General features: G+C 37.2%; 1 pseudogene; it reads left to right on the top strand.

Moving 5' to 3' along the window:
* The first annotated feature begins 7,436 nt into the window (after positions 1-7,436).
* On the top strand, positions 7,437-7,535 carry LOC132315163 (small nucleolar RNA R71; annotated as a pseudogene).
* Positions 7,536-8,382: the final 847 nt, after the last annotated feature.

Genomic DNA, 8,382 nt, shown 5'->3' with positions numbered 1-8,382 from the left:
TTGGTAGCACAAGCATCCACCCACTTGGAAACATAATCGACGGTAAGTAGAATATATTAAAAGCTATAGGACACAGGAAATGGACCCATAAAATCAATGCCCCATATGTCAAAGATCTCTACAACAAGAATATTTGTCAAAGGCATCATGTCTCTTCTCAATATTGAACCCATCTTTTGACATCTTTCACATGATTTGCAAAAATTGTAAGCATCTCTATGGATGGTGAGCCAAAGGAGGCCACTTTGAAGAACCTTCAAGGTGGTCTTCTTTGCACTAAAATGCCCACCACATGCAAGAGTATGACAAAGCACAAGAACGCTTGGAATTTCACTCTCCGAAATACATATTCTCACAATTTGATCCAGACAATATCGATACAAGACAGGATCTTCCCAATAGTAATTCTGGATATTGGCAAAGAAAAGGTTCTTTTCATTCTTTGACAAAGTAGTTGGAAGCTTGCCAATTGCCAAATAGTTTACAATGTCGGCAAACCAAGGCATTTGTCCATTAGAAACTTAGAAAAGTTGTTCATCCAGAAATGAATCATGAATTGGTGGACTAGGAGAAGGTTCTATCAATAACCTTGAGAGATGATCGGCAACCACATTTTCAGTGCCTTTCTTGTCTTTGATTTCAAAGTCGAATTCCTGAAGAAGCAAAATCCATCTAATTAACTGAGGTTTTGTTTCTTTCTTTATCAAAAGGTACCTCAAAGCGACATGGTCAGAATAGACAACAGCCTTTGACCCTAAGAGATAGGACCAAAATTTATCAAGAGCGTACACTACGGTAAATAATTCCTTCTCAGTAGTGGAGTAACTCAATTGAGCTCCCGAGAAAGTTTTACTTGCATAGTATATGGCACAAGGTAGTTTTCCTACTCTTTGCCCCAAAACTACTCCCATGGCATAATCAGAAGCATCACACATGATTTCAAATGGTATGACCAATTGGGAAGTTGCATGATGGGGGCGGATGACAGTTTATGGAAAGTATCTAGGCATGCTTGACCAAAGACAAAGGGAGTTTCCTTGGCGAGAAGATTGCACAAGGGTCTAGTAATTTTGCTAAAGTGCTTGATGAAATGGCGATAAAAGCCGACATGCCCTAGAAAGGAGCGAACTTCTCTCACCATTGAAGGTCGAGGCAATTCAGCAATAAGCTCAACTTTTGCTTTATCCACCTCAATTCCCCTCCTTAAGATGACATGACCCAAAACAATACCTTCTTGAACCATGAAATGACTCTTTTCCCAACTAAGAACAAGGTTTGTTTCACGACATCTTTTAAGCACTAAATTCAAATTTTTGAGGCATGCATCAAATGAAGACCAGAAAACAGAAAAATCATCCATGAAGAACTCTAGATACTCTTCCACCATGTCCAAGAAAATTGACATCATACACCTTTGGAATGTGGTAGGGACATTGCACAACCCGAAAGGCATCCGTCTATAAGCAAATGTGCCAAAAGGACAAGTAAAGATGGTTTTCTCTTGGTCTAAGGTGTCAAAGGCTACTTAATTGTAACCCGAATAGCCATCAAGAAAGCAATAATATTGTTGCCCAGCCAATCTCTCTATAATTTGATCAATAAATGGCAAAGGGAAGTGATTTTACACGACATGAATTGGTGGTATGCTTGGAGATTTCCTCACCTTTTGCATTTTTAACCACCGTAATCCCCGATTTTTTGGGAATTACTTGGGTTGGACTCACCCATTTGCTATCAGAGATTGGGTAAATGATTCCGGCATCTAAAATTTTGACAACTTCGTTTTTGACTACCTCCTTCATGTTTGGATTAAGTCTGCTTTGAGCATCCCTAAAAGGTTTTGCATCCTCTTCCATAAGTATGCGATGCATGCAAATAAAAGAATCAATTCCTTTTAGATCCGCCACACTCCATCCTATAGCTTCCTTATTTTCTTTAAGCACATTTAAAAGAGCATCTTCTTGGTCTTTTTCAAGATTAGAGGAAATGATGACTGGAACAGTCTCTTTTGTGCCTAGAAAGGCATACTTAAGATTGGAAGGTAGAGTTTTAAGCTCAAGAGTCGGTGAAGAGACTAAAGATGGGACTAGTAGAGTGCTAGAGAGTGAAGGTAGAGGTCCTATTGGAGTTTTCCAAGGTGAAAAATCCAAGCTTGCAACAGATTCCATGAGATTGCTTACTTCATTCATCGATTTTTCATCATCAAACCCATAATTACCATACATTTCAAGAAGACAAGATGCAAGAGGATCCTCGGAGAGGAGAGATGAGAGATTTTCCTCGATTGGTTGTTTCATTAACATGGTGGGAATAAATTCCTCAACAACCTCATCTAACACATCTATAAGACAACACTCGTCTTCATCTATGGGATGTCGGCTTGCATTGAAAACATTAAGCTTAACCATCATATTTCTAAAAGAAAGGTCCATAATCCCAGATCTACAATTAAGGGTTGCATTTGCGGTAGCAAAAAATGGCCTTCCCAAGATGATCGGGATGTGGTTAGTAGGATTGGCAACCGGTTCAGTATTAAGAACTACAAAATCAACCGGGAAGTAGAACTTATCAACTTTAATGAGTATATCCTCAACCATGCCCCTTGGTGTTTTGACGGATCTATCAGCCAATTGAAGCACCGCCGAGGTTGGCTTCAACTCATTCAAGCCTAGTTGGACATACACGGAGTAAGGAATCAAATTAATACTCGCTTCTAAATCAACAAGAGCTCTACGAACTTCATGGTTTCCAATCACACATCAAAATAATCGGAGCACCGGGATCTTTGAACTTAGGTGGAGTGTTATGTTGAATGATGGAGCTCACTTACTCCGTGAGATACACTTTTTTAGGGCCTTGCCCCTTGTTTTTCCTCTTTTGTCCGCAAAGATCTTTCAAGAATTTTGCATAAGGCGGAATTTGCCTAATTGCATCCAAGAGAGGAAGATTTATGTTGATTTGCTTAAAAACCTTTATCATGTCATGGACTTTTCCTTCTTACTTCCCAAAAGGCGAAGTTTCTTTTAAAGCATAAGGGAATGGAGCTTTTGGCTCATAAGACCTTGCAACTTGAGGAGATGATGAAGAGGGTTGTGAGTTCTTGATGGTGACATTCACATCCAAGGAAGTAGGACTAGGATTAGAAACGGGACGGGTGTCAACTTTTGGTTGCACTGGTTCACTATCTTCTCTTGGTTGTTTAACTTGTCTACCACTTCTCAAAGTGGTAGTTGCTTGCACTTGCTCTTGGGAAAGGAACCCCGAGGTAGGGTTTGCTTCCACGCAATATTGGGCTTTTTGATTCCTCTTGGGTTGACTAGGTAATTTACCAATTTCTCTTACATTCAATGCATTAGCTATGTTTCCAATTTGGGATTCAAGCTTTGATATTGATTGAGAATGAGAATGCAACAAATTAGTGTTTATTTCTAAACTACCCAAAGCCACCAAAACCTTATCTTCAAATTTATAATTGTCAGAAAGTGTATGAGGATAATAAGGGCAAATTTGGGAATCATACATTTGAGGATTTGAGAAGTGATTCATTCTTTGGTGATGAGAAGAAGAAGACATAAATCTTTGGGAACCTTCATTTCTTTTATTAGGTGGAATATATTTACTTTAAAATTTTTTAGCTTGATAAGGATTTGAATTTTCATTCCACACCAGAGCATACGCACTTAAATAAGGATGAGCAAATGTAGCATTGACTTATTCAAAGTGTTCATTAAATACATGTACATGAGGACAACTAGAAGTAGTATGTAAAACATTTGAACAAGTCATGCACGACTCACAAGGATGGGAAGCATGATGAAAATGAGATGACTTGATAGCCGATTTTTGACTCAATAAGAATTGATCAAGTTTTTAAGAAAGAGTCTTAACCTCGGCTACAATTTCCATTGAACTTTCAATTTGACACATCTTCAAATTTTTCTTCTTTTCATTAGAACCATTGTCAAACCGAGAAGTGTGATATTTCTACAAAGAATTTTCACTCATTTTCTCAAAAAGGTGCCAAATATCATCTTCATGTTTTCCAAAATAAGAACCTCCACATGACGTATCAACTATGTCCTTATGAGTGTCAAATAGGCTTTCATAGAAATATTGGACAACTTTCCACTTTGGAATACCATGATGTGGACATTTCCTTAGCAAGTCGTTCAATCTTTCCCAAGCCTCATGTAACAACTCCCTTTCCCTTTGTGAAAATTCTCTAATTGAAGCTCTCATTACATTGGTTAAACTTACGGGGTAAATTTTTTTAAAAAATTCATTTTTGCATTTGTATCCAAGATGTTATTGTATTTGCCCCCAATTTATTGAACCAATGTTTTGCTTTATTTTAAAATGTGAAAGGGAAGAGAAGTAGTCTAAGGACTTCTTCCGGGACGTTCATATACTTCACGGTGGAACATATTTCAAGAAATTCATTGAGATGTTTATATGGTTCCTCATCATCTAAGCCATAGAAAAGTGGACACATTTGAATGGTCTCGGGCTTCATTTCATATTAGTGAGCTTCAAAATTAGGAAGCACAATACATGGAAGTGCATGATACGCATGAAGATTGTAATGATCACGAAAGACCATTGGAGGAATTTGATTGGGAGGATTATGTTCCATGAAATGTGGGTCTAAATAGCCAAGATTACCCTCTAGATTTTCCATTAGAATGCCTAAGATGAATGATAGGGAAAAGACTACTCAAGACTTCAAGTAACACACCAACACAACAAAGCAAGCAAACACTCCTCCTTCGCAACAATCAACAATCAATAAACTTTCTTCACATACAATGATCCCATACTCCCATGCTTTCAACAATTATGCAAGAAAAGTAAATTGCCTCCACGTGAGCTCACGATTTATCTAGAAATGTAAAAACAAGCCTCCACGCGGGCTGACGACTTAACTAGAGATTGAGTTTAGGAAGAGCTCACAAAGGGTCCTTAAGCACTTCAATTTAATTTTTCAAACTTTAGCTTTGCAAATTTTTAGATTTTTAGCTTTTTTCTTTCTTTTGCTTAGCTCCTTACTTAGTATGCTCCCTTTCTCACTTTCCTTAGCCCAATGTACCTAGTCAAACAAGAACCAACACAATAAGTAATCAAAAATAAAAATAAAGTAAAGACACGATCAAAAAAGTACTAATTCCTAATTGTTTCCATAATACGACGTTGCCTACAATCAATCCCCGGCAACGGCACCAAAAACTTGGTGGTTGCCGTCGCATTGTACCAAAAGTTTGCAAAGATATGAACTAAGAGTGTGAGTGTGCAATGTGGCCAAGTTTTAAATTTATAAAAGCCACTACTGCCTCTAACTAAAATATAGTTAGGGTGAGTAGGGATCGTCCCAAGGGATTGGTGAGTCGTGTTACTATGGAAACAAGATTAGGGTTAGTAGGTCGAGTGATCAAAATGTGGTTGGTTTGGTTGATTAAACTACAATTAAGACTAAACAAGCTCAATATAAAACAAGTAATTAAAGGATAGAGAAAACAAGAGAGAGAGGTCTTAGGACTTAGATGTCACCACTAAGCATCACATTTCTATACACTCAATTCATAACTAATGAGGGGGAAAACATATGTTGCAACAATATTGAGTGTGTGTGGTTGTTTCAACAAGTATGGATGACTAATTAAGTATATATTGTCTAGACAACACATTGAATAGCACAATATATCAAACTAAGCCATTAATCCTTCCTTTAAGCTCATAATCCAAACACATCACATGATTAGAGGAATATACTACTTGCATTCATAAGTATGGAATATCAAACAACAAGCATGGATTGTCCTCCCATTTAATAACTAAAGTAACTACACTACATCTAAGCTAATGACATGAACATTAAACTAATTAAACTAAGGGATAGGCACAATCCATCAAGAAATAAGTATGAACCATTAAATAAACCACAAGAGCATTCAATTAAGCACTATGTCTTGACAATCTCTAGATCTATAGCATCAATGCACATAGACATGTATCAACAACACAAGAGCTAGAGATAAACACATGAACATCTATTCTATCATACATAGACATATGGATAGAATGAAATGATTAATTAGAAGAATTAAACCACACAAATCATTGAATAAACAAAATCTATGTATATAAAAATGTCAAAACATGTATTACAACACAAATCCCCTCAAAAATACATAAATCGTGGTAAAGAAGGCATGCTTAAGGCTAACTCTAGCCCCAAGAGGATGTCTAGCCACTCATGAATGGTGTCCTCCAAACCTCAAAGGCTATCTTCATGGTAGAAAAATGCTCTTCTTCTTGAGGTAGATGGAAGACTTCCCAAGAATGTGTCTTTAGCCTCCTCTTCTCTTTTCTTCCTCTCTAAGAATTATCTCCAATGTTGTATCTTAAAAACATAACATATGCGTAAAAGTGGCTCATAATCCTTATATAAGTAGCTCAAATGTCACACCCAATGGTCTAGGCTCGTACACAAGGGCTCCTCCAATAATTGCACCATGAGACAACTTTTAATGAGCTGGAAATTGATTTAATTCGCACTTGAGAGGGTTCGATTGATCGAACCTATGCTGAGATCGATCGAACTTGGCTGAGATCTATTAAACTTTGGCTGGATTGATCCTCCCATGGTGGCGCCTTTTTGGATAAAGATAAATCTAAGATATTTTTGAGATATTTTGGGAAAGAGACAAAAGTGGTAGGTGGGGTGATACAACAGGATAAGATGGAATTTTTTCGATCGATCTGATAAATGTTAGATCGATCGAACATTGTGGGATCTTTGGATAAGGACGAAAGAGCTTGGATCCATCTTGGAGTGCAGAGATCGATCTATGTCAGATCGATCGAAGAAATTCTGTGATTGATCGAACTTTGCTGAACTTTCACCACTTGCTTCATTTTGCTTCCACTTTGCTCCTTTGTTTCATTTATCTCAAGATTGCTTCAATTGTGCTTTATTTGGCTAATTTAGCTTTTTTTGAGGATAAGTGCCTAAAAATGGAAATAACATGAAATCAATCTAAAGCGGAAAAATAAGATAGATAAAGGTCCTAGAATACCTAAGCTTAACGGGTTTAAATGCGCACTTTTCAGCCCTCATCATTAGGGGAGGAAGACACTTGATGGGCCAAGTCTTGGTTGATCAAAAACTGATCAAACCTTTGAGTCAGGGACTTCACCTCGGTAACTTTGTCATTAGAATTATCAACTTGATGTAAGCCTAAATTCTTCCTTCCACCTACATTTCTACCATTTTTGGATGACAAGGATCAGTGCATTGATTTTTCACTCATGCTCTCATATAAGTGCCACACATCATCTTCATGCTTATCAAGATAAGAACCACCCAGAGAAGCATCAACTATACCTTTATGGTTGTCCGAAAAACTTTCAAAGAAATATTGAACCAATTCCACTTAGGAATGTCGTGATGAGGACATTTCCTAAGCAAATCATTTAACCATTCCCATGCCTCACAAAAAATTTCCCTATCCCTTTGTGAGAATTCACGAATTGAAGTTCTTGATCGGTTGAGTCGATTACAATTATAAATCAACCTTCGCAATAGCATGAATCATTGTAAAATAGGGCTATTGGTCGGGTAAGTCGAACCACTGGGACTGCGCTAATCTATGGCAACCTAAGTGTCTAGAGTCTTTTTAGAATGATACAGGGTGTTCATAGAGGATTTGTTGGTTGTCACTTAAGCTATGAAATTAAGGTGCATAAATTAAAAGCTTGCAAGAATTTAAAAGAGATGAAATACAAGTAAAGAGGACTAGGGAAGTTAATCCGACTCCATCCCTATACACATGCTAGGTTAGAGCTAAATTGGGGGAAAAACAATATATACTATGGTCATGATACATAACAACACTTGTTTGCTATAATATCCTCAAGAAGTTCATTAAATCTGAAGCAAACATGATCCATCAAAGGTTAACATGTTTAGACTACCTAACTAAGGTGTAGCTTAACCACATTTACTTGAATGAAAGACTATCAAGCCCTAGATAATTTGATGAAGCACATGAAGGTAAGAAATAAGCATAAATCATCAAAGGTTTTACCTAAGCAATGATCTATCAAAGTCCTCCAACTCCATGCCATTAAAACAATTCCATGATCTCGCTACCATTGTCACTATGAGAGTGCAAGCAACATGATTAAAAGAATAAACCATCAAAGATAGATAATTGACTCAACATTAATCATTTAAATACATGAAGATCCATTACAAAAGGCAAAATGCTTTAGACCATGAAAAGACCAAAGAATATACGTTGTAATCCCCAAAATATAGCCTAAATTAGAACATGCTTACAAGGGAGGGGCCTCATCACCTCCCTAGATGGAGGTTTAGTTACC

The sequence above is a fragment of the Cornus florida genome, unplaced genomic scaffold, assembly GCF_030987335.1.
Source record: "Cornus florida cultivar Cherokee Brave unplaced genomic scaffold, ASM3098733v1 CherokeeBrave_3.0.0_Hap2_Chr06, whole genome shotgun sequence".
Taxonomy (NCBI): Eukaryota; Viridiplantae; Streptophyta; class Magnoliopsida; order Cornales; family Cornaceae; genus Cornus; species Cornus florida.
Note: the sequence above shows the minus strand (reverse complement) of the source record. Positions and strands in the feature narration are given on the sequence as shown.